Here is a 27,803-nt window from a genome sequence, read left to right as displayed (position 1 = left end):
TCCCTCTCCGTTCTCTCTCTCGTCAAATACACTAGACAGCAGGCACGAAAAACAAGTGACTGTCTTTATTTTTTCCCAATTTTTTTCAGGACAAATATGGAGGTAGAAAGCAGCATTGTCCCAAACACTGGCCGAAATATTTTTTTTTTTGTATGAAAAGAAGTTTGATCATTAAGAATGAATTGCCGGTGTTCGAGTACCAATAGAAAAAAAAATAAGAGAAACCTAGTCACTATTTGACTCTTCCTTTGTCTCCCCAACCCCCCAAAAATCCTCACATTCCTCTTCCACCCAAAAAAATGCCTCGCATCACCCATAAATAATTCTGTCTACTCCACACTCAGAGATAAAAAAAAAAAATCCAGCCATTGAAATCTGTCTTGCCGCAGTTTGTCATTTCACTTGACGTTCAGACAACCATAACGGGAGGAAAAAAACAATATTTAACGGAAAGTTGTCCAGTGAATAATGTTCTCACCGAGGGAGTTGTTTCAGTATTTTACATGTTAGTCAACACGAATAGTACATCACTATGGACAGTCATTCCCTTTCCCTTTATATATATATATATATATATATATATATATATATATATATATATATATATATATATATATTATATATATATATATATATATATATATATATATTGCTACTGAGACTGTCAAGATTCCTAGGCAGTGCTCTTTTCCACTTAGCCACAAATGCCACATAAGCTGGGCAGCCTGGTTCACAAGCCATGTTTCTTTCCCAGCCCTGGCACGTCAGAGAGCCTCAAGCATGGATTCAAGCCCGGTGGCCTGGTGGCTAAAGCTCCCGCTTCACACACGGAGGGCCCGGGTTCGATTCCCGGCGGGTGGAAACATTCGACACGTTTCCTTACACCTGTTGTCCTGTTCACCTAGCAGCAAATAGGTACCTGGGTGTTAGTCGACTGGTGTGGGTCGCATCCTGGGGGACAAGATTAAGGACCCCAATGGAAATAAGTTAGACAGTCCTCGATGACGCACTGACTTTCTTGGGTTATCCTGGGTGGCTAACCCTCCGGGGTTAAAAATCCGAACGAAATCTTATCTTATCTTACCCAGCTTGTGTAGCATTCGTGGCTGAGTAGATAAGAGCACTGCTTGGGAATCTTGACCGTCTCCAATAGCAGTACCAAGTCCTGCTCACTGCGATCTGTATATTTACCCTCTTGTTTCTCCGTGTATATATATATATATATATATATATATATATATATATATATATATATATATATATATATATATATTATATATATATATATATATATATATATATATATATATATATATATATATATATATTATCTCAATTAACAAGAACTCCTTTAAAATTAAGTCCTTTCTAAAATTTTCTCTTGTGCGTTTAAAGCTTTATATATTTTTAATTTATGTTAACGTAAAAACTAATAATTTTGTACCAAAAGAACCTTAGAAAATTTACCTAACCTTAATATAACAAGCGCTATTTAATTTAGACTAATCCAATTAAATATATTTTAGATAGGTTAACAATAATTTAATATTATACAAACAGTGAAACATATAGGGAGGTACCACCTCTAGAACTGTCATGGGGACCCTCATCCTCAGAGAAAAGAATAAACTTGCTTCTGGGAAAACTCAAGATTCTCCCTGAAGCTGTTTGAGAATTTTCTCCTACCACCCCCTATATTATGTATATATATATTATTTAAAGACAAAATACATTGACAAAACATTCACAGTGAAATATATTTTTCTCTTTAGGATCAGAATGATTTTTGCGAAATAATTGCATATACAAATTTTCTCTTGCCTTATTCTGCAAGAAAAGCGTTGCTATTTAAGCCGAAATCGAAAGTTTTATCTATTCGGCACCCTCCCCCCCCCACACTCGCACACCCTCACACTCGCACACCCTCACACTCGCACACCCTCACACTCGCACACCCTCACACTCGCACACCCTCACACTCGCACACCCTCACACTCGCACACCCTCACACTCGCACGCCCTCAAACTCGCACACCCTCACACTCGCACACCCTCACACTCGCACACCCTCACACTCGCACACCCTCACACACACTCACACACCCTCACACTCACACACCCTCACACTCACACACCCTCACACTCACACACCCTCACACTCACACACACACACACACACACACACACCCTCACACACACACACACACCCTCACACACACACACACACACACACACACACATACACACACACACACACAAATCTGACACGAAGCTTTTATACAGCCACATCAGGAGGAAAACAACAGTCAAGGACCAGGTAATCAGGCTAAGGAAGGAAGGAGGAGAGACAACAGGAAACGACAGCGAAGCATGTGAGGAACTCAACAGGAGATTCAAAGAAGTGTTCACAGAGGAGACAGAAGGAACTCCAGAAAGATGGAGAGGTGGGGCACACCACCAAGTGTTGAACACAATACACACATACGAGGAAGAAGTGAAGAAGCTTCTGAGTGAGCTAGATACCTCAAATGCAATGGGGCCGGATAACGTCTCTCCATAGGTCCTGAGAGAGGGAGCAGAGGCGCTATGTGTACCCCTAACAACAATATTCGACACATCTATCGAAACGGAGATTACCTGAGGTATGGAAGACAGCAAATGTATTCCCGATTTTTAAAAAAGGAGACAGACATGAAGCACTAAACTACAGACCAGTGTCACTGACATGTATAGAGTGCAAAGTCATGGAGAAGATTATCAGGAGAAGAGTGGTGGAACATCGAGAAGGGAATGATCTTATCAACAGCAGCCAACATTGTTTCATGGACGGGAAATCCTGTGTCACAAACCTACTGGAGTTCTATGACAGGGTGACAGCAGTAGGACAAGAGAGAGAGAGGGGTAGGTAGACTTCATTTTCTTGGACTGTAAGAAGGCGTTTGGCACAGGTCCGCACAAGAGATTAGTGCAAAAAGTGGAGGACAAGGCAGGGATAACAGGGAAGGCATTACAATGGATCAGGGAATACTTGTCAGGAAGACAGCAGCGAGTCATGGTACGTGGCGAGGTGTCAGAGTGGGCACCTGTGACCAGCGGGGTCCCACAGGGGTCAGTCCTAGGACCAGTGCTGTTTCTGGTATTTGTGAACGACATGACGGAAGAAATAGACTCCGAAGTGTCCCTGTTTACAGATGATGTGAAGTTGATGAGAAGAATTCATTCTGGCGAAGACCAGGCAGAACTACAAAGAGATCTGGACAGGCTGCAGACCTGGTCCAGCAATTGGCTCCTGGAGTTCAATCCCACCAAGTGCAAAGTCATGAAGATTGGGGAAGGGCAAAGAAGACCGCAGACGGAGTACAGTCTAGGGGGCCAGAGACTACAAACCTCACTCAAGGAAAAAGATCTTGGGGTAGTATAACACCAGGCACATCTCCTGAAGCGCACATCAACCAAATAACTGCTGCATCATATGGGCGCCTAGCAAACCTCAGAACAGCATTCCGACATCTTAATGAGGACTCGTTCAGGACCCTATACACCGTGTACGTTAGGCCCATATTGGAGTATGCGGCACCAGTTTGGAACCCACACCTAGCCAAGCACGTAAAGAAACTAGAGAAAGTGCAAAGGTTTGCAACAAGACTAGTTCCAGAGTTAAGGGGTATGTCCTGCGAGGAGAGGTTAAGGGAAATCGACCTGACGACACTGGAGGACAGGAGAGATAGGGGGGACATGATAACGACATATAAAATACTAAGTGGAATGACAAGGTGGACAAAGACAGGATGTTCCAGAGATGGGGCACTGCAACAAGGGGACACAGTTGGAAGATGCAGACACAGATGTATCACAGGGATGTTAGGAAGTATTTCTTCAGTCACAGAGTAGTCAGTAAGTGGAATAGTTTGGGAAGCGATGTAGTGGAGGCAGGAACCATACATAGCTTTAAGCAGAGGTATGATAAAGCTCATGGTTCAGGGAGGGTGACCCAGTAGCGACCAGTGAAGAGGCGGGGCCAGGAGCTATGGCTCGACCCCTGCAACCACAACTAGGTGAGTACACACACACACACACACACACACACACATTTACATTTTATATAATATATATTTTTTTTATTATCACACTGGCCGATTCCCACCAAGGCAGGGTGGCCCGAAAAAGAAAAACTTTCACCATCATTCACTCCATCACTGTCTTGCCAGAAGGGTGCTTTACACTACAGTTTTTAAACTGCAACATTAACACCCCTCCTTCAGAGTGCAGGCACTGTACTTCCCATCTCCAGGACTCAAGTCCGGCCTGCCGGTTTCCCTGAACCCCTTCATAAATGTTACTTTGCTCACACTCCAACAGCACGTCAAGTATTAAAAACCATTTGTCTCCATTCACTCCTATCATTATATATATATATATATATATATATATATATATATATATATATATATATATATATAGGCACTGACATTGCACACATACACGCACAGTTAAAAGTGGAGAGTGAAGCAGCACGGGTAGGACGGGAGAAGTCAAACTTCAAAAGAGGGGACTACGCAGGCATGAGGAATTTCCTGCATGAGGTATAGTGGGAAAGAGAACCGGTGGGAAAAACAGTAAATGAAATGATGGAATACGTGACCACAAAAATGCAAGGAGGCAGAGGAGAGGTTCGTACCCAAGGGCAACAGAACAATGGGAAGACCAGAACGAGTCCTTGGTTCACCCATAGGTGTAGAGGCCAATACTAAGACCCTAGAGAATGGAAAAAAAGTATAGAAGACAAAATACCCAGGAAAATAAGGAGATTAGCCAAACAGCCAGAAATGAATATGCATGGATTAAGAGCGAAGCCCAGCAGCAATACGAAAATGGCATAGCAACGAAAGCCAAATCTGACCCAAGGCTATTGTACAGCCCCATGAGGAAGAGAACATCAGTGAGGGACCAGGTAATCAGGCTGAGGAAGGAGGGGAGATCACAAGAAACACCCAAGAAGTACGTGAAGAGTTCAAATCGAGATTTAATGAAGTATTTTCAGCAGAGACAAAAAAGACTCCAGTAAACCGGGATGAAGGGTACACCAAGTTCTGAAGACAGTACACACAACCGAGGAGGAGGTGGTAAAGAGGTTGCTAAGTGAGCTACATCAAAGGGAGTGGAACCGGACATCTCTCTGTGAGTCCTGAAAGGGAAAGCAGAGGAACTGTGTATACTACCAGTAACAATCTTCAACCCTTCTTTCGAAACAGGGCGACTGCTTGAGTTGTGGAAGACAGTAAATGTAGCCCCAGTCTTCAAAAAAGGAGTCACAGGTAGCATTGAACTGCAGACTAGTATTACTGATATGTTTAGTATGCGAAGGCATGGAGAAGATTATCAGGAGATGACTGTTAAAGCACCTAGAAAATAATGCGCTTATAAACAATAACCAGCACGGTTTCAGGGAGGAAAAAATCCTATCACAAACCTATTTAAGTTTTACGATAGACAGAAGGCAGGAGAGAAAGGGAATTAGTGCAAAAGCTAGAGGATCAAGCAAGAATAACAGGAAAGGCACTGCCATGGATCAGAGAATACTTAACAAGAAGGAAACAATGAGTGATAGTCCGTGATGAGATATCAGAGTAGGCGCCTGTAACGACTGGGGTTCCACAAGGGCAATCCTAGGGCCGGTGATGTTTCTGGTGTATGTGAATGACATGACAGAAGGGCTAGATTCAGAGGTGTCCCTGTTTGCAGACGATGTAAAGCTAATTCGGAGAATTCAAGCGGATGAGGATCAGACAAGAATACAAAGGGATCTGGACAGGCTCCAAGCCTGATCCAACAACTGGCTCCTGGCGTTTAACCCCACCAAGTGCAAAGTTATGAAGACTTGGAAAGGTCATAAAGACCGCAGAAAGAGTACAGACTACGGGGCCAAAGACTGCAAACCTCACTCAAGGAATAGGATCTTATGGTGAGTATAATGCCGAGCACATCTCCTGAGGCGCACATCAACCAAATATCTGCTGTAGCATATGAACGCCTGGTGAATCTAAGCTTATCGGCACCTGAGTAGGGAATCATTCAAGATTCTGTACACCGTGTACGTCAGGCCCATATTGGAGTATGCAGCACCGGTATGGAACCCACACCTGGTCAAGCACGTGAAGAAATTAGAAAAAGTTCAAAGGTTTGCAACTAGTCCCGGAGCTAAGGTGTATATCCTACGAGGAGAGGTTAAGGGAAATCAACCTGACGACATTGGAGGACAGGAGGGATAGGGTAGACATGATAAGGATACATAAAATATTGAGAGGAACTGACAAGGTGGACAGGGATAGGATGTTTCAGGGATGGGACACAGCAACAAGGGGTCCCAACTGGAAGTTGAAAACTCAGATGAGTTAGAGGGATGTTAGGAAGTATTTCTTCAGTCACAGAGTTGTCAGGAACTGGAACAATCTGGAGTGATGTAGTGGAGGCAGGCTCCATCCATAGCTTTAAGAAGAGATACGACAAAGCTTATCGTGCAGGGAGAAAGTGGACATAGTAGCAACCAGCGAAGAGGTGGGGCCCGGAGCTATAACTCAACCCCTGCAACCACAAATAGGTGAATACGCACACACTAAGAGATTGTTCCACAGAGATTGCTCCACTTCCTGAAAACTCTGTTACTGAAAGTCTTTCTTCAATAATGGAGTTGTCAGGAAGTGGAGCAACATGGAGAGTGACATAGTGGAGGCAGGATCCATATATATAACTAAGAAGAGGTACGATAAAGCTCCTGGAGCAAGGAGAGAGTGGATCTAGTAACGACGAGAGAAGAGGCGGGGCTTGGAGCTATGACTCGACATTTGCAACCACAACTAGGTTAGTGCAAACAGGTGAGAACACACACACATACCAGTAAAGAGGCGGGACCAGGAGCTACGACTCGACCCATGCAATCACAAATGGGTGAGCACACAGACACATACTCATGCGCAGGCTCAAAGGCATGTTATTTCTTCTCAATAAAGTATTAGCACAACTAACACACATGTGGGAGGAAGAGATGACAAATACATCACATGGGCTGCCAACCCCCGTCGCACTAACATGGGCTGCCAAGCCCCGTCGCACTAACATGGGCTGCCAAGCCCCGTCGCACTAACATGGGCTGTCAACCCCCGTCGCACTAACATGGGATGCCAACCCCCGTCGCACTAACATGGGCTGCCAACCCCCGCCGCACTAACATGGGATGCCAACCCCCGTCGCACTAACATGGGATGCCAACCCCCGTCGCACTAACATGGGATGCCAACCCCCGCCGCACTAACATGGGATGCCAACCCCCGTCGCACTAACCACGCTGTATTACTCATTATTAACGGATTGATGGCTAAACAAACTTATTAAAAAGAAAATCCTCGTTTAATTGCTCTCATGTTGTTATGGCAACCACAATACCTGGGGGATCAACGCCCTCGCGACCCGGTCCGTGGCCAGGCCTCGTGGTGGTCATTATAGTAGTAATATTTTGCAAATATTTCTTCTTATGGTTCTCCAAAATTGTTTATGGTGGGAAGCTTGTTTCGGTGAGTAGCAAGCAGCCCTTGCGCTGTGCAGACGGAGAATCGAGTCTCCATCACTCCTGCAGTGAATGACCCTCGAGGATTTAGCGCTACATATAAATATGCTTTATATTGTCAGCTCTAACGGGGTTTTACACGCCGAGTGTCGATTGTGTCTCTTTCGGTTCTTGAGTGACAGAAAAGAACAAACGAGTGAAATCGCCCCGTGATTCTCGGGGTATCAGTGGCTGATGTGACTGACAAATCACCACTGAACGAAAGTCCTTGGTTCGATCCCCACCAACCTGAGGAGTGAAGAAAAGTCACGCTGAAGGTCAACATTTTCATTTAGGAAAGCGTTTCTCTATACGACTTTATATAAAACTTTACACAAAGCAACCATACGAGAGCTCGAAACCTTACCTGTATTTTATTTCCTTTATTGCTGTCGGCAGCGCGACATTTGGATCCACATCTGAGGAGTATTTTTATTTGCAAACAAACACTTTCCTGCTAGCTAATGAAACTATAATGTAGACATCAGCACTGCAGTTGATGCCTGAAAATGTTACTTCGTAATCTGACTCCCAGTAGTTTAACACCCAAATATTTGACTCTCGGAAATTACTCTCCGAAATTTGACACCCAGTAACTGGTTATTTGGCAACCGCTTTGATCGGCTGGAGTACCTTTCCTGTTATTTCCGCCTCAATCTCAAGTTTTCGTCCCACTCTCTCGTGGAGTACAATATCAAACTACTCCTTACATTCTCAAAAAAATGCAATCCACCAAACCCTCCTTTACTGTCAAACTTTGTTACTGAAATCTTCAATTACAAATATATTCGTTTTAACCCTAAATGGACTACTGGTGCTTCTGTTATGATGTCAGTCATCACTCGATTGCCCTTATATTACTGCCTCGATTTCCTGTTATTAGGTGGCGGGTTGTATATCACTGCAACTACTACTACTACTACTACTACTACTACTACTACTACTACTACTACTACTACTGAGTCTCCCCAGTCTTAAGTGACCACACTATGAAATCGCTTTTCTCAAGTCTGTTTTTATTCCTCTCGCCTCTTCCAAACTCCGTGATCTCTGTTTAACAGCGCCACTCCACCTCATCCTCTCTTGCTGTTTGGGTCTTTCTTTAAAACTGTGTGTGTGTGTGTGTGTACTCACCTATTTGTTTGCAAGGGTCGAGGCATAGCTCCTGGTCCAGCCTCTTCTCTGATCGCTACTAGGTCCTCTCGATCTCCCTGCTCCATGAGCTTTATCATACCTCGTTTTAAAACTATGTATGGTTCCTGCCTCCACTACGTCACTTGCCAGACTATTCCACCTCCTGACAACTCTGTGACTAAAGAAATGCTTCCTAATATCTCTTTGACTCATCTGAGTCTTCAGCTTCCAATTGTGACCCCTTGTTTCTGTGTGTCATCTCTGGAACATCCAGTCTCTGTCCACCTTGTCAATTCATCGCAGTATTTTGTATCTCTTTGTCATGTCTTCCCAACCCTCCTGTCCTCCAGTGTCGTCAGGCCGATTTCCCTTAACCTTCCTTCGTAGGACATTACTCTTAGCTCTGGAACTATTCTTGTTGCAAACCTTTGCACTTTCACTAATTTCTTGACGTGCTTGAGCAGGTGTGGGTTCCAGACTCCTGCTGCATACTCCAGTATTGGCCTGACGTACACGGTGTACAGAGTCTTGAACGATTACTTACTGAGGTATCGGAATGCTATTCTCAGATTCGCCAGGCGCCCATATCCTGCAGCAGTTATCTGGTTGATGTGCGAATCAAGAGATGTGCTCGGTATTATACTCATCCCAAGATTCTTTTCCTTGCGTGAGGTTTGCAGTCTTTGGTCACCTAACCTATACTTGTCCTTTGACCTTCCCCGATCTTCATAACTTTGCATTTGGCGGGGTTAAATTCGAGGAGCCAGTTGCTGGACCAAGCTTCCAGCCTGTCCAGGACTCTTTTTAGTCCTGCCTGATCCTCATCCGATTTAATTCTCATTAACTTTACATCATCTGTAAACAGGGACACTTCTGAGTCTATCCCTTCCGTCATGTCATTCACATGTACCAAAAATAGCACAGGTTCTAGGATTGACCCGTGCGGAACCCCGCTTGTCACAGGCGCCCATATTGATACCTCGACAAGTATCATGACTCGTTGTTGCCTCCCTGTCAGTCATTCTCTCATCCATTGTAGTCCCCTTCCTGTTATATGTGCCTGATCCTCTAACCTTTTCACTAATCTCTTGTGAGGAATTGTGTCGAAGGCCATCTTGCAGTCCAAGAAAATGCAATCTACCCACCCCTCTCTCTAGTGTCTTACTTCTGTTACCTTGTCATAAAAGTCCAGTAGGTTTATGACACGAGATTTGCCTTCCATGAATCCGTGCTGGTTGTCGTTTATAAGCTTGTTCTGTTCTAGGTGCTCCACCACTCTCCTCCTGATAATTTTCTCTATGACTTTGTATACTATACATGTCAGTGTATAGTACGGGACTACATTTGCCGTCTTCCATACCTCAGGTAGTTGCCCAGTTTCAATGGATGTGTTGAAAATTGTTAGTGGCACACACAGCGTCTCTGCTCCCTCTCTAAGGACCCACGAAGAGATCTTTGAGGTATCAAGGTCACTTAGTAGCTTCTTCACCTTCCACTCTGTTGTGTTTTTTTCATCCAACATTTGTTGGTATATCCCTTGTTGGTGTAACCCTCTGACCTCCTAGAGTTCTTTCTGTCTCCACTGCAAATACTTCCTGAAACCTCATGTTGAGCTCCTCACATACACAAGGAAGAAGGAACACTGCAACAGGTCCACCGACCCATGCGGAGCAGGTCCATGTCGCCCCCTCCCTCGATAAGCCCAATGACCCACCCACCCGGATTAGCCCAATGACCCACCCACCCGGATTAGCCCAATGACCCACTCAGTCTGGCCACCTCCACTCAAGGAAGGAGCTCGGCACCAGACCCAGCAGCACACGCTAGTCAGGTCCAACTCACACTCATCCACACCCACTCGTGTATTTATCTAACCTGTTTTTAAAACTACACAACGTTTTAGCCTGAATAACTGTACTCGGGAGTTTGTTCCACTCATCCACAACTCTTACTAAACCAGTGCTTTCCTATATCCTTCCTGAATCTGAATTTTTCCAACTTGAAACCATTGCTGCGAGTCCTGTCTTGGCTGGAAATTTTTAGCATGCTGTTTACATCCCCTTTATTTATCCCTGTTTTCCATTTATACACCTCGATCATATCCCACCTAATTCTACGCCTTTCGAGAGAGTGCAGATTCAGGGTCCTCAGTCTATTCTCATAGGGAAGATTTCTGATACATGGGATCATCTTTGTCATACTCCTCTGTACGTTTTCCAGAGCATTTATATCCATTCTGTAATACGGTGACCAGAACTGAGTAGCATAGCCTAAATGAGGCCTAACCAAGGATATATAGAGTTGAAGAACAACCTGAGGACTTCTATTATTTATACTTCTCGATATGAAGCCAAGAATTCTGTTAGTTTTATTGCGAACACTAATGCACTGTTGTCTTGGTATTAGATTACTGCTAACCAGAACTCCTAAATCCTTTTCGCAATCTGTAGTATTAAGATCTACATTATTTATTTTATATGTGGCATGGCTATTTACCTGTCCAACATTTAGAACTTTGCATTTGTCAATATTAAACTGCATCTGCCACTTCTCCGACCATTGCATCAGTCTATTCAAATCATCCTGGAGTGCTCTAGTGTCCTCATTAGAATGAAGTGGACGGCCTATTTTGGTGTCATCAGAAAATTTGCTTATGTCGCTATTTATTCCCTCATCTATGTCGTTTATGTAAACTGTGAACAACAACTGGCCCAACACTGACCCCTGAGGAACACCGCTTGTGACGTGCCCCCCATTCTGATTTCTCCCCACTTGTGCAAACTCTCTGCTGCCTATTTGTCAGCCATGCTATGTCGTTTTCGTATTGTCACTGGGCCTCCCTCCTTGTCTGTGCATACTCGTTTCTGGCTCTTCGACTAATCTCTATTTTCCTGGGTCGTCTGTTTTCTGTACTTTTTCCATTCTCTAGTCCACTTAGTTTTTGCCTCTCTACACCTTTGTGTAAACCAAGGGCTCGTTCTGTTCTTCCCATTATTTCTGTTGCCCTTGGGAACAAACCTTTCCTCTACCTCCTTGCATTTTGTTGTTACATACTCCATCATTTCGTTTACTGATTTTTCTACCAAGTCTCTTTCCAACTGAACCTCATGCAGGAAGTTCCTCATACCTGTGTAATGTCCCCTTATGTATTTTGGCTTTTCCCATCCTACTCCTGTTACCCTCTCCACTTGTTGCTCTACTATGTATTCAAAGCTCAGAACTATGTGATCACTAGCACCAAGGGGCCTTTCATTCTTGATGTCCTCAATGTCCAAGCTACTCAGGGTGAACACGAGGTACAGTCTTACCGTTTCATCCTCCCCTCTCTCTCTCTCTGGTAGTGTCCCTGACATGTTGATGCATAAGGTTTTCCAATACCATATCCATCATCTTGGCTCTACATGTTTCAGGACCCCCATGTGGCATCAGGTTTTCCAAATCAATATCTTTGCGATTGAAATTACCCATAACTAGTAACTTTGCTCTACCCATGTGAGCTCTTCTGGCCACCTCAGCTAGTGTATCCACCATTGCTCTGCTGCTTTCTTCGTATTGTTCTCTTCGCCTCCTGCAGTTCTGTGGCGGGTTATACATCACTGCAATGACTACCCTATGTGCCCCAGACTAAATTGTACCTACTATATAGCCTGTTGAGAAATGGCATTACCAGCTAAGTTTAAAGAGTTTGTACTTAACTTAGAAAGACAGCTCATCGCCTGCACAGCCGCCCCTGCAGACGAGGTCTTGACAAGCTTTCGAAGTCATCTCTCAACGGGCTGTCAAGAGTTATAATTTGTAAGATTATAAATTACCCCTAGGGGGTGCTATGTCAGCATATTTCATTCACTGATGGCTGACAAACTTACTTGTTTGGACTCAAAAGTCCGCACCTTACTGCCGACTATAGGTTGATTACAAACTCCTTGCGACTCAAGAACTGCACAGTCCCCCGCACTACAAGAAATTCGTAACCTACCTTGCTCTTGTAGCGTGAGCTATGGTGTTCTTCACACCTTCGACAGATATAAGAACGAAGGAACACTGCAGAAGGCCTACTGGCCCATGCGAGGCAGGTCCAAGTCTCCTACCGGCTTAAGCCAATGCACCCAACCTAGTCAGGTCAGGGCACATTGACTTAAGGGAGGAACACGGCAACCGACCTGGTAGCACAAGCTATCAGGTCTAACTCACACCCACCCACATCTACTCATGTATTTATCCAACCTATTTTTAAAGCTACACAACGTTCTGGCCTCTATAACGGTATTTGGGAGTTTGTTCCACTCATCCACAACTCTATTACCAAACCAGTACTTTCCTATATCCTTCCTGAATCTGAATTTTTCCAACTTAAAACCATTGCTGCGAGTCCTGTCTAGGCTAGATATTTTCAGCACACTATTTACATCCCCTTTATTTATTCCTGTCTTCCATTTATACACCTCAATCATATCCCCCCTAATTCTACGTCTTTCTAGAGAGTGCAGTTTCAGGGCCCTTAGTCTATCCTCATAGGGAAGGTTTCTGATACATGGGATCAACTTTGTCATCCTCCTTTGTACATTTTCCAGAGAATTTATATCCATTCTGTAATACGGTGACCAAAACTGTGCAGCATAATCTAAATGAGGCCTAACCAAGGATGTATAGAGTTGAAGAACAACCTGAGGACTCCTATTATTTATGCTTCTTGATATGAAGCCAAGGATTCTATTAGCTTTATTGCGAACACTTATGCACTGTTGTCTTGGTTTCAGATTACTGCTAACCAGAACTCCTAAATCTTTTTCGCAATCCGTAATATTAAGATCCACATTATTTAGTTTATATGTGGCATGGTTATTGTCCTGTCCAACATTTAGAACTTTGCATTTGTCTATATTAAACTGCATCTGCCACTTCTCCGACCACTGCATCAGTCTATTCAAATCTTCCTGGAGTGCTCGAATGTCCTCGTCAGAATGAATTCGACGGCCTATTTTGGTGTCATCGGCAAACTTGCCGATGTCGCTCTTTATGCCCTCATCTATGTCGTTTATGTAGATTGTGAACAGCAGGGGGCCCAACACTGACCCCTGTGGAACACCGCTCGTGACGCTTCCCCACTCTGATTTCTCCCCATTTATGCAAACTCTCTGCTGCCTATTTGTCAACCATGCCTCTATCCAGGAAAAAATTTCTCCTCCTATTCCATGTGCTTTAATTTTCCTCAATAGTCTCTGATGTGGGACCCTGTCAAAAGCCTTACTGAAGTCCATATACACAATATCATATTCATTACCATGATCTACCTCCTCAAATACCTTAGTGAAAAAAGTTAATAAATTCGTAAGGCAGGAACGCCCCTTTGTAAAACCATGCTGAGATTCGTTGATTAATTTATGCTTTTCAAGGTGGCTACGAACTGCCTCGGCAATTATTGATTCCATAAATTTTCCCACTATGGAGGTTAGGCTTATTGGTCTATAGTTCGAAGCTAAGGACCTGTCACCTGTTTTGAAAATAGGTATCACATTTGCCATTTTCCACTTATCTGGCACCATGCCAGTTTGTAGTGATATGTTGAAAAGATTAGCCAAAGGTGTGCTAAGCTCCTCTTTACATTCCTTTAGAACCCTTGCATACAGTTCATCAGGGCCTGGGGATTTGTTAGGTTTTAATTTATCTATTTGCCTAAGGACCATGTCACTTGTGACCCTAATAGTGCACAGTTTATTATCGTCCTGTTCTACATAATTTATCATTACTGGAATATCGCTGGTATCCTCCTGTGTAAAAACTGAGAGGAAGTATGTGTTAAAAATTCTACACATTTCCTTATCACTGTCAGTGAGCTGACCCGAGGAACTTTTGAGTGGGCCTATCTTGTCCCTGATCTTACTTCTGTATACCTGAAAGAATCCTTTTGGGTTAGTCTTCGATTCTCTTGCAACTTTAACCTCATAATCTCTTTTTGCTTTTCTAATTCCCTTTTTTATTTCTCTCTTTAACTGAATATATCGATTTCTCAATTGCCCCTCTCCTCTTTTGATTTGCCTATATATGCCTCTCTTTTGACCAATCAGATATTTTAATCTATTGTTCATCCATTTAGGATCATTTTTGTTTGATCTGATTTCCCTATTTGGAACATAATTTGACTGAGCAGCTAGAACTATGCCCTGGAAAGCATCATATCGGCAACCATCACCACCTACCTGACCCTTAGTCAGGTCATTCCAGTTCAGCCCACCTAAGTAATTTTTCAGTCCTATGAAATCAGCCAAGCGAAAGTTAGGGACGGAGACTTGATTGCCATTATTAGGGGAATTCCATGATATATTAAAACTGAGTGATTTGTGATCACTTTCCCCAAGCTCATCATTAACCTCAAGATTATTAATTAGTGTTTCCCTACTTTATCAGTGACTTGATAGAAGCTGAAGTGTCCTTGGATGTCCACGTCTTCCATAGTCTGGGAATACGCACACTGGTACACTATGTTCCACAAGATTTGTCTTTATTGTTCACAATCTTATCACTAAAGAAGCTAATCACACTTCTCTTAAGTGTTTATTGTGTTTTATGAGATACTTTGTTCACACTAACGCACAGATCGTTCTTTGTTGGTTATCCTGGCGTCAGTGTCACTCTCAGTAAAGTCAAAAGTAATCTGAAGACACCACAGCACCCCATTCCGTTACTGCCCCTTGCACAAAGGAAAAGCTGACATAGTACTTTTGCTTCCTTGCCACTTCCTCGATGAAGCAAAGCAGAATGTTTAAATCTTGCTGTCTTAAGCATAGACAACAATGTCCACTATCTTTACTATGGTAATAAAGTGAGAGCAGGATTTACCTTAATTGTCCTGTTAAAGTAAGAGATGTACTGTCTCTTATTAAACTATGCTTTGCAACACTGGACCGCACGGAGCGTCGAGCCACGTCCCATACTCATACTGCATCTGCTATCAATTACTAGCTGTAGCAGTAAACAAGATATTTGCCCTTTCTGAGAGGGCTGGGCCCCTCAGAGCTGAAAGGGGCTGAAGGGGGCTGATACCCCCCTCCTGGAGAAAATTTCTCCACACTGGGGGGCGGCGGAGGTTCGCTGCAGGTGAACTATTCATCACTTAACATTAATTTGATTTTCTTACTCACCACCACTGCTGCTTGTCTTTTCTGAACAGCTTTAGTCTGTGTGGTTTCTGGAGAATCACTAATTTTGTTTTCAACACTGTAATTCTAACGGCACTAGTTTGTTTATTTTCCGCTTATTCACTACACCTTTGCTTAAAACATCAACTGTCCTGATGATTCCATTTACATCAGGATATATGGTCACAATTTTTCCAAGTAGCCATTGGGACCTCGGACCATCATTGTCGATAATCACTATGTCACCAGGTCTTAAGGACTTATGATTTTCAGGAACACCAGCTCCATAGAAGTGTTCTCTCAATGAGGTGAGATAGTCTTCTCGCCAAATTTTGTCCCAACGTTCAATCACTTTATTAAGGTGTTTGAATTTATGTCTTGAGTTGCTCAGGTTCGAAATAAGTAGGATCCTCTATGATTTCTTTATCATTCATGGGAGGAACAGGTTCGAGCCTTCTGCCATGGAGTAAACGAGATAGGCTTAACACTTCTAAATTGTCCAGATCATCGGTAACATAAGTTAGAGGTCTGTTGTTGACTCTATTTTCTATTTCAGTCACATCTGTACGGAATTCTTCTAAGTCGATTCTTTGACGATGAAGAGTCTTCCTTAAACAACGTTTTACAATGCCGATCATTCTTTCATAAAATCCGCCGTGCCATGGAGATTTAGGAGGAATGTATCTCCAACGACAACTGCGTTGATTCAGCATCTGCTGTACTTCTGGTTTATCAAAGATATTGCTTATATAAGCACCACCAGCAACAAAATTCGTTGCATTATCTGAAATCATCAGTCTGGGACATCCCCTTCTGGCTGCAAACCTTCTGAATAATTTGATAAAGGTTTCAGCAGACATGTCAGTGGCTACTTCTAGATGTACTGCTCTAGTTGTAGCACAAGTGAACAAACAGATGTACACCTTGATAGGAACTTTGTCAACTGTTTTGGTTAAAATTATTGGTCCAGTGTAATCTACACCTGTCACCTCAGATGGAGTGATATGACAAACTCTTTCAGAGGGATATGGAGGTGGACCTGGATACTGACATACTCGCATATCGTAGTGACGACAAGTAATACAGTCCCTTATTTGTTTTTTCACACTTTGTCGACCTTGAGGTATCCAGTAGGACTGTCGTATATGACAAAGTGTGTCAGCTACCCCACCATGTAACACGTTACTGTGAGCGTTTTGCACAATCAGTTTTGTTAGCCAATGATTCTTGGGGATCAATATTGGATGTATGGCTTCTTTAGGTAGTGAAGAATTATGAATTCTTCCTCGACATCTTATATATTTTCTGAGTCGAGATAAAGTCCTAAAGAATTAATCATGACAGGTTTCTTTGGGGATTTATCTTGTGTTACTAGAAATTTATATTCTGTAGAGAAAACATCTTTCTGTATTAGTTTCATCCAGTATTAAATGGGTTCAAGTTATTCATAATCAGGTTTTATTCTTTTAATGAATTTATGGACAAGAGCTGTAACTCTTAAGAGTTTACCCAAAGATGAGTATTTAGATCCATCAATGACTCTCTGTTGTGTCTGCAGTATTTACACAACTTATTTCTGCTGTGTTCAAGCAGACTGTTTCTTCTGGCATAATGTGAGCTTTTTGCTGAGGCCAGTTATTTTCATTAGAGAGCCAGTTCGGTCCGTGGAGCCATAATTTATTATCCACAAATTTCTTGAGTGGGACACCACGTGACAACATGTCAGCTGGATTCTTGGGTAGAGACGTGGAGAAAGTGATAATCTCTCTGCATCTCTTTTATTTCTGCTACTCTGTTCTGTACATAGACCAACTTACTCTTATTATTTCTTAACCATTGGAGAACCGCTTCATTATCACTCCAGATCACGGTTTTTTCAATAGTGAGATGATCAAGTACTTTGTTGAGATACAGCTAATTTTGTACCTACATAAAGTGCTGTCAGTTCCAATTGTGGTACTGTTCTGACCTTCAAGGGTGCTACCCTGGCCTTTGAAGTAATTAGTGTACTTCCTTCAGCATTACTCATGTAAGCTACAGCGCCATAACCTCTGGTTGACGCATCACAGAACACATGTAATGTGTACTTGTTTCCCTCTTGACCTATTTGTCTGGGAAATTTAATTTGATGAAGTTGCTTAAACTCCTTGGATATTTCATCCCATGCTTGACTCATTTCTAGAGGCAATTTCTCATCCCATCCAATTTTGAGCTTCCATACATCTTGCATAAGCATTTTACCTTTTATGGTAATTGGTGAGACGAGTCCTAGAGGATCAAAACATTGTGATACCTCTGACAGTAAACTACGTTTAGTGAGTGTACTGCATGATTTATTGTTTATCCTTTTGAGATTCAAAGTATCTTCCTGTGTGTTCCAATTAAGTCCCAGCATATGGTTGCAATCAGGAATTTCAGTTTCAGGGAAATCTTCTTTGATATGTTCCCTTAATTGCTTTGAATTTGTATTCCACATCCTTAGAGGCATATTTGCTTCTTTCATCTCCTTGTTAGCTTCTCTGTATAAGGATTTCAAATCCTCCTCTTTATTCACAGTACCTTGATGATTGTCCACATAGAAACTTTTCTTTAAGATTTCTTTGAAGGGATTTTCAGATTTCTTTAAATGTGTATTTAAAGTAGCTTCAAGTAAGAATGGAGAGGATGTTGCACCAAATAATACTGATTTGAAACGATAAGTTTTCACAGGACTTTGAGGATCATGTGGATTTTCAGGCCACAAGAATCGAGTATAATCTCTATCTATTTCTTGTAGTCCTACTCTTAAGAAAGCTTTGGAAATATCAGCCGTGTAGGCATATGGGTTTGTGCGAAATTTCATAAGCACGTCTCCAAGCTTCTCAGTTAGTGAGGGTCCGGTCATCAGACAATCATTAAGACTTGCTACATCTTTATTTGCACGTGCGCTGCAATTATATACAACTCGTAGTGGAGTGGTTTCAGAATCTTTTCTGACTCCATGGTGCGGGAGATAATGAGCTTCTGTCTTCAACTTATCTTCGACTATTTCCTCAATGAATTTATTGTCCAACTGTTCTTGTATGATATTATCATAGACAGTCAGTAGCTCTGGATTCTTCCTGAGCTCATGTATTTGTGCTTTCATTTGTCCGAAAGCCATGCGATAATTGCTAGGCAGATGTGGTGGATTTAATTTCCATGGTAACCTAACCCAATACTGTCCATCTTCATATTTGACAGTGTCCAAATATTGGTTATAAGTCTGAGACTCTTGTGGGCTTGGTTTATTTACATCAATACCTATCGCATCTAAATCCCACAACTTATCAACTGGTTCATTCATTTCTTCCAGTAATGATAATTTTTGCTGTGGTACATGATCAGCGGTTATTCTCGTAACTAGTACATTTTCCACTGAATCAATATCAGCTTCTTTCCCACTTTGAGAGGGAATGGGACCACATATCATGTGGCCTCCTGCTGTTTTCAGCAAGTGAACATCATGTTTACTTACTATATTTTGCACAAAGCAGTGATAATAATCACTTCCAATGATTAAATCAATTGGACTAATAGTGTCCGTCTGTATGTCAGGACAGGCTAACTTGACCTTAGCTGCTTTCAGTGCTGCAACTGTTTCTTTTAATCCCTGGATCTGCACAGACTTAGGCAAATCATCTACTACCACAGCTTTTACTGTCTTTTTCCTGTTTCCTAGACCAACAGTGATTCTGGCTAGGTCATATGTCTGTTTACCAGAATTGTGGAAAAAAACAGCTATATCTAACTGTATTTTGGCATAGGGTTGTTTATTCAGTTTCTGCAACACTGTTCTTCTTATGAAGGACCTTTGTGAGCCTTGATCAAATAGTGTTAGCACATTGGTTTTGTGTAATTTATTAGATAACTCAACTCGAGCTATCGGGAGAGCAGTTGCTTTAAACTTATCTCTCACATTTAATGCTGTTGCTTGTTGACTTCCTGATTCTGTGGAAGTCTGCTGCTGTTCAGCAAAAATATTTGGGCATAATGCTGTATGATGCATACCCTTGCATTTAAAACACTTCTTCAGTGAGCATTTTCCTCCCTTGTGTTCACCTAAACACTTGATGCACCTTTTCAGCTGATGAACACGTTGTTTACGTGCCTCCATTGATGTGTATTGACTACAATACTGTGCCCAATGTGTTCCATCACAAAGTACACATTTTGGAGTACGTTTATGTATGACAGTCTGTTTACTGTCTGTTGTATTCACAGCTTGATAAATGCCTATATGGGATTTCCCATTATGTGGTTTAGTGGGAGTAGGTATACTCCTTTTATACTGAGTTGAAGGTTTATTATCCACTGGATTTGTGGATTTTTCATCTTGTCTCGTTGCTTGCATGCATGAAACTATTGTTTGTAAACCATTGCTAATTTCCTCACAAGTGAAATAGCGTTTATTGAACATAATATTTAATCGTTCAATAGTTTGTGGTGACAACTTATCTTGTACAATACCACTGATAAACCAATCACATTGTCTTACCTGGAGTTTACCTGGAGAGAGTTTCGGGGGTCAACGCCCCCGCGGCCCGGTCTGTGACCAGGCCTCCTGGTGGATCAGCGCCTGATCAACCAGGCTGTTGCTGCTGGCTGCACGCAAACCAACGTACGAGCCACAGACCGGCTGATCAGGAACTGACTTTAGGTGCTTATCCAGTGCCAGCTTGAAGACTGCCAGGGGTCTGTTGGTAATCCCCCTTATGTGTGCTGGGAGGCAGTTGAACAGTCTCGGGCCCCTGACACTTATTGTATGGTCTCTTAACGTGCTAGTGACACCCCTGCTTTTCATTGGGGGGATGGTGCATCGTCTGCCAAGTCTTTTGCTTTCGTAGTGAGTGATTTTCGTGTGCAAGTTCGGTACTAGTCCCTCTAGGATTTTCCAGGTGTATATAATCATGTATCTCTCCCTCCTGCGTTCCAGGGAATACAGGTTTAGAAACCTTAAGAGCTTCCAGTAATTGAGGTGTTTTATCTCCGTTATGCGCGCCGTGAAAGTTCTCTGTACATTTTCTAGGTCGGCAATTTCACCTGCCTTGAAAGGTGCTGTTAGAGTGCAGCAATATTCCAGCCTAGATAGAACAAGTGACCTGAAGAGTGTCATCATGGGCTTGGCCTCCCTAGTTTTGAAGGTTCTCATTATCCATCCTGTCATTTTTCTAGCAGATGCGATTGATACAATGTTATGGTCCTTGAAGGTGAGATCCTCCGACATAATCACTCCCAGGTCTTTGACGTTGGTGTTTCGCTCTATTTCGTGGCCAGAATTTGTTTTGTACTCTGATGAAGATTTAATTTCCTCATGTTTACCATATCTGAGTAATTGAAATTTCTCATCGTTGAACTTCATATTGTTTTCTGCAGCCCACTGAAAGATTTGGTTGATGTCCGCCTGGAGCCTTGCAGTGTCTGCAATGGAAGACGCTGTCATGCAGATTCGGGTGTCATCTGCAAAGGAAGACACGGTGCTGTGGCTGACATCCTTGTCTATGTCGGATATGAGGATGAGGAACAAGATGGGAGCTAGTACTGTGCCTTGTGGAACAGAGTTTTTCACCGTAGCTGCCTCGGACTTTACTCTGTTGACGACTACTCTCTGTGTTCTGTTAGTGAGGAAATTATAGATCCATCGACCGACTTTTCCTGTTATTCCTTTAGCGCGCATTTTGTGCGCTATTACGCCATGGTCACACTTGTCGAAGGCTTTTGCAAAGTCTGTATATATTACATCTGCATTCTTTTTGTCTTCTAGTGCATTTAGGACCTTGTCGTAGTGATCCAGTAGTTGAGACAGACAGGAGCGACCTGTTCTAAACCCATGTTGCCCTGGGTTGTGTAACTGATGGGTTTCTAGATGGGTGGTGATCTTGCTTCTTAGGACCCTTTCAAAGATTTTTATGATATGGGATGTTAGTGCTATTGGTCTGTAGTTCTTTGCTGTTGCTTTACTGCCCCCTTTGTGGAGTGGGGCTATGTCTGTTGTTTTTAGTAACTGAGGGACGACCCCCGTGTCCATGTTCCCTCTCCATAGGATGGAAAAGGCTCGTGATAGGGGCTTCTTGCAGTTCTTGATGAACACAGAGTTCCATGAGTCTGGCCCTGGGGCAGAGTGCATGGGCATGTCATTTATCGCCTGTTCGAAGTAATTTGGCGTCAGGATAACATCGGATAGGCTTGTGTTAACACCTAGAGATCTGAGACTATTGTCTAATGTGATTCTAAATGCCTGTATGTCTGAAAAACAATGTCTGGGTGGCTTCAAGCTTGATATTAAGACTGCATGTCTAACTCTAGCCTTGTCAGCATCAAAGTAATTGTCTGCTAAGACACGTAAGGCTATTTGATAATTGCCTTTAACCACCGGAAATGACTTAATCAGTTCATAGGGTTCTCCCTTCACAAGACATTTAAGGTAATTGAACTTACCAATCTCATTTATGTCAGTTCGTGAATTTACTATGGATTGAAAACCACTAATGAATTCTTCATAATTATGACCTTGGAAAATAGGTAATGACAATGTAGGTAAGCTTGGTAATGGGACACTTGTTGTTACAGGTGTAACAGGTGTTTGACCACTAGTTACAGTAGGTCTCTGTGACAGAGTTTTACGGCAGATAGCCTGTACTCCTGTCCACCTTAATTGTTGATTACTAAAAGTATCCAAAACATTTTTAATTTCATCCTCAGATGGGTCTGATTCAAGAAATTTATTTTCATAATGTGTATAGTCTGAATTAATTATTTTCAGACGTTGTGCAAGTAATTCAAATTTGACCTCAAGATCATCAAAATCTATGTTTGTATCTTGAGTTAATCCTATACAGACTGAAATTAGATTTTCTAATTGTGTAATTTTAGTCTGTAAAGACTGAAACTGAGTTTTCAAACAAGCCATTTTAATGGTATACTGAAAATTCTAGCACCACACTTAGTGTTTAAAAAACACTGTACTGCTATAAACAGCTGAGTTTTTGTTATGCTTAAGTCAGCAATAATCGAATCAGACACTACTGACCTACTAAACTTAACCTCAGGGTACACAGTACATATGGCTGGTGTTTATGGCTTGAGTTTGCTGGGTCAGCCTGACCACGATGATTAATCGTAAATAACGATGTTATACACTTCATTCACTATACACTATAAATGTCACTGTATAACTGTAAATCACACGTGAATATTACTTACACATATAAATGTCACTGTTAATATATATTTGAAAGCTTACACTTTATATATAAGTTCCTTTAATATAACAGGTATATCTATAAGAAACAAACTTTAACACAGTCTTGTCTCTTAATTTCTGTCTATAAACATTATAAACACTGTGTATATACACTCAGACAAACCGAACATCAGTTGGGTTGTTGTCTTAGTCAGCACTTCTTCGAGTTTGGAGCAGTGGATGCCGGGTGTCATCCCCTGTTTTCTTGTTGGGTGAGTCACCCAGCTCCCGTTTTCTTTGGGTGAACGATGGGTGAGCGCCCGTTTTCTTTTGTCTACCCATTCTCTGTGATTGAGTTTGGAGGGACTCATTTATACTGATTTAAATTGTAAAACACTAGTTTTACAGCTTTTTTCGAAGGACCTTGGCTCGTAGGTTATTTGTACACTGTAGTACAACATACTTGGACCACAGTGTGGCCTTTATCCGGTTCGAGCACGACCAATATGTTGAGAAATGGCATTACCAGCTAAGTTTAAAGAGTTTGTACTTAACTTAGAAAGACAGCTCATCGCCTGCACAGCCGCCCCTGCAGACGAGGTCTTGACAAGCTGTCGAAGTCATCTCTCAACGGGCTGTCAAGAGTTATAATTTGTAAGATTATAAATTACCCCTAGGGGGTGTTATGTCAGCATATTTCATTCACTGATGGCTGACAAACTTACTTGTTTGGACTCAAAAGTCCGCACCTTACTGCCGACTATAGGTTGATTACAAACTCCTTGCGACTCAAGAACTGTACAGTCCCCCGTACTACAAGAAATTCGTAACCTACCTTGCTCTTGTAGCGTGAGCTATGGTGTTCTTCACACCTTCGACAGATATCGGTGACTTGATAGAAGCTGAAGTGTCCTTGGATGTCCACGTCTTCCATAGTCTGGGAATACGCACACTGGTACACTATGTTCCACAAGATTTGTCTTTATTGTTCACAATCTTATCACTAAAGAAGCTGATCACACTTCTCTTAAGTGTTTATTGTGTTTTATGAGATACTTTGTTCACACTAACGCACAGATCGTTCTTTGTTGGTTATCCTGGCGTCAGTGTCACTCTCAGTAGAGTCAAAAGTAATCTGAAGACACCACAGCATCCCACGCCGTTACTGCCCCTTGCACAAAGGAAAAGCTGACATAGTACTTTTGCTTCCTTGCCACTTCCTCGATGAAGCAAAGCAGAATGTTTAAATCTTGCTGTCTTAAGCATAGACAACAATGTTCACTATCTTTACCATGGTAATAAAGTGGGAGCAGGATTTACCTTAATTGTCCTGCTAAAGTAAGAGATGTACTGTCTCTTATTAAACTACGCTTTGCAACACTGGACCGCACGGAGCGTCGAGCCACGTCCCATACTCATACTGCATCTGCTATCAATTACTCGCTGTAGCAGTAAACAAGATATTTGCCCCTTCTGAGAGGGCTGGGCCCCTCAGGGCTGAAAGGGGCTGAAGGGGGCTGATACCCCCCTCCTGGAGAAAATTTCTCCACATAGCCCCCTTCACCAATTTTGTCCATTCCTTCCATTTCCTCAAATCCCCATCGGTTTTTATTGGGCAATGCAACTCCTCCTCCCCTTCTTCTCCCTCTATTTTTCTTAGGAACTGATATCTGGGTGGGAAGATTGTGTCTGTTATCCCAATGACCTTTGTTTCTGTGTATGCTATGTCTGGGGACGTCTCCTTGATTCTTTCATGCCACTTCTCACATATATTTGTTATTCCATCAGCAGTCATATACCAAACCTTCAACTTCTTTTCTAAAATTGTGGTCTGGGGAGAAGTTGGGGTTGGGGGAATGGGAGATCTGGTGGAGATCTATGGGAGGTTGCTGTGGGGGTGGAGTTTGTGATGAGGGGGTGGGGGGCAGAGGGTTCAGTGTGGGGCTTTTGGGTTAAATTATTTGGTTGCATTGGGGTTGTCGTAGTTGAGGTCCTTCTGTGAGTGGTTCTGAGGGAGGTTGTATTTGCACTTCCTCCTGAGTCTCCGTCCTTGCCTCTCGTTCCTCCTTACATCTTTGTACCCTATTTTTCAGTTTCTGCCTTTCTTCTTGTGTTCTGTCGTAGTCAAGGTACAACCTCTGGTACTTCGGTATGTCCCTTAGTCGTACTTTCTCCTGCAGGATCCTGTTTCGAGCTGATTCTGCATTGAAAATCTCTTTGACTGGCCAGTTTTTTCCTCTTGCAAACCACCCTATTCTCAAAATTTGTCAGCTGGCTCATGTCGTCCTCTCCTATTTCTTTCATGATACTTTCAATTGCTTTTTTCTCCTCCTGCCTCCTTGCTTCATAAGTTTCCCCTTCAACTTCCTAGATCTCGTAAACAAAGACTGACATCTCCCTTTCGTCCTCCCACTGCATTTCCGATTTAGTTCCCTCCACTGCAGTGTTCTTTCGCTCAATCTCTAGTTGATATCCCTGTGCTCAGTTGCTTGTCATTTTTCCTTCTCCGCTTTTTCTGGGCACTGCTGTGGCCTGTTATGGCGTCTGTATGTAGCTTAGCTCCTTCATTTTCTTTAGACCCCTTATTTGTTCATGGTGTGCTCCGTGTCTTTTCCCTGGCTCCACGGTGGTCTGATAGAACCTCCGCATACAATATAGCTCCTGTGTGTGTGTGTGTGTGTGTGTGTGTGTGTGTGTGTGTGTGTGTGTGTGTGTGTGTGTGTGTGTAAAAAAAGTATGTCAACAATCCTCATAATCATGATTTAGAGTTGTACTTGTAATTACACTCCTACTCAAGGGTGGTAATGGTGGATCTAGAGATGCTATTCTCACTCAAGCAAAATCCCATGATAACTTTGCTCTCGCGTCATGGTGTAACAAGATGCGTTGGAGGTCATCTTTGTTCGTGGATTTTCTCTAGACCTTAAAATCCAATTCAGTGTTCATGGTGAACTTGACTGACTGCTCAACATACGTGCCGGTTGCCTGATTTGGTACACCGTAAACAAAATAAGTGTCAAGACTTACCGTGGTTGGCTTCAGGTCCTCTACACCAGACAGGCAGTCCGTCAGCTTTTTGTGTTTATAACATGTCCGATCGCATTCCCAGTCTCTCTGTTTTGAAAAAAAAAACGTTCACATCACAGAAGAGATATCACTGTCATTTTTAATATGCTAGTATAGTCATTCAGCAATCTTTTCAACGTAATTCTTTAAGAAAACTTTAACTGTTGAGATGCAAAGGTCTTCAGACAAGCTTTTGCTTTCAGAATGGTCGGAAGTATTCACTCGCTCACGGCCAACATCCAGGAACAATGAATGTCATTTTCTCTTGACAATATTTTCTGAAATATTAACCAATTTACTAAAAGATATTGTGTGTCTTATTATGCATGTAGTTGTGTGTCTACACACACATGCCTGGTGTTTAAGGATGGTGGTCTAGTGGGAGAGGGATGTGTACTTTTAGTTCACAAAGAGCTGGGCATGGGAACGCAGGATCGAGTCCTGCCCAACCCGCAGTTCTGATAATGATTCAAAATCACTTGTATCGTGATTTCATTGATTATAATTATTTATGCAATCGAAAATTTGTGTATGCAATAATTTCGCAAAAATCATTCTGAACCTAACGAAAAAAATTATATTTCATTGTGTTTATTATTAAATTATTGTAACCCTATTTAGAATATATTTAATTGGATTAGGCTAAATTAAATTGCGCTTGTTATTATCAGGTTTGGTAATCTTTTTAAGGTTCTTTTGGTACAAAATTATTCATTTTTACATCATAAATGAAAAAAAATATCTTTAAACGTATAAGAGAAAATTTTAGAAAGAACTTAATTTCAAATGAGTTCTTGCGAATTGACCAATTTTACCTATTCGGCACAACATATATATGTTATTATTTTATTAACACATCGGCCGTTTCCCACCAAGGAAGAGTGGCCCGAAAAAGAAAAACTTTCATCATTCACTCCATCACTGTCTTGACAGAGGCGTGCTTACACTACAGTTATAAAACTGCAACATTAATACGTCTCCTTCAGAGCGCAGGCACTGTACTTCTCGTCTCCAGGACTCAAGTTCGGCCTGCCGGTTTCCCTGAATCCATAAATGTTACCTTCCTCACACTCCAACAGCAAGTCAAGTTCTAAAAACCATGTGTCTCCATTCACTCTAACACTCTCACGCATGCTTGCTGAAAGTATAAGCCCCTGGCACACAAAACCTTCTTTAGGCCAACCCCAAGAACCCCACCTTCCCTCCACTACAGATTTATACACTCTCGAGGCCATTCTGTTTTGTTCCATTCTCTCTACATGTCCGAACTACCTCAACAATCCCTCTTAAGCCCTCGGGATAATAGTTTTGGTAATCCCACACCTTCTCCTAATTCCCAAACTACGAATTCTCTGTATTATATTCACACCACACATTGCCCTCAGACACGAAATCTCCACTGCCTCCAGCCTTCTCCTTGGTGCAACATTCACCACCCATGCTTCACACCCATATAAGAGCATTGGTATAACTATACCCTCATACATTCCCATTTTTCCTTCCATGGACAAAGTTCTTTGTCTCCACAGACTACTCCGTGCACCACTCACCTTTTCCCCCTTTTCAGTTCTGTGATTCACTTCATCTTCCATAGACCCATCTGCTGACACGTTCACTCCTAAATATCTGAATACATTCACCTCCTCCATACTCTCTTCTTCCAATC

General features: G+C 42.3%; 1 protein-coding gene across 1 annotated transcript in view; it reads right to left on the bottom strand.

The window, feature by feature from the left end:
• Nucleotides 1-26,396, bottom strand: part of LOC138853179 (prolactin-releasing peptide receptor-like) — a 134,201-nt gene extending 107,805 nt beyond the window's left edge. The window contains exon 1 of the mRNA XM_070088480.1: nt 26,099-26,396. The gene's annotated coding sequence lies outside the window, so the exon portion shown is untranslated. The remainder of the gene's footprint in view (nt 1-26,098) is intronic.
• Nucleotides 26,397-27,803: the final 1,407 nt, after the last annotated feature.

This window comes from Cherax quadricarinatus, chromosome 24 (genome assembly GCF_038502225.1).
Source record: "Cherax quadricarinatus isolate ZL_2023a chromosome 24, ASM3850222v1, whole genome shotgun sequence".
Taxonomy (NCBI): domain Eukaryota; kingdom Metazoa; phylum Arthropoda; class Malacostraca; order Decapoda; family Parastacidae; genus Cherax; species Cherax quadricarinatus.
Note: the sequence above shows the minus strand (reverse complement) of the source record. Positions and strands in the feature narration are given on the sequence as shown.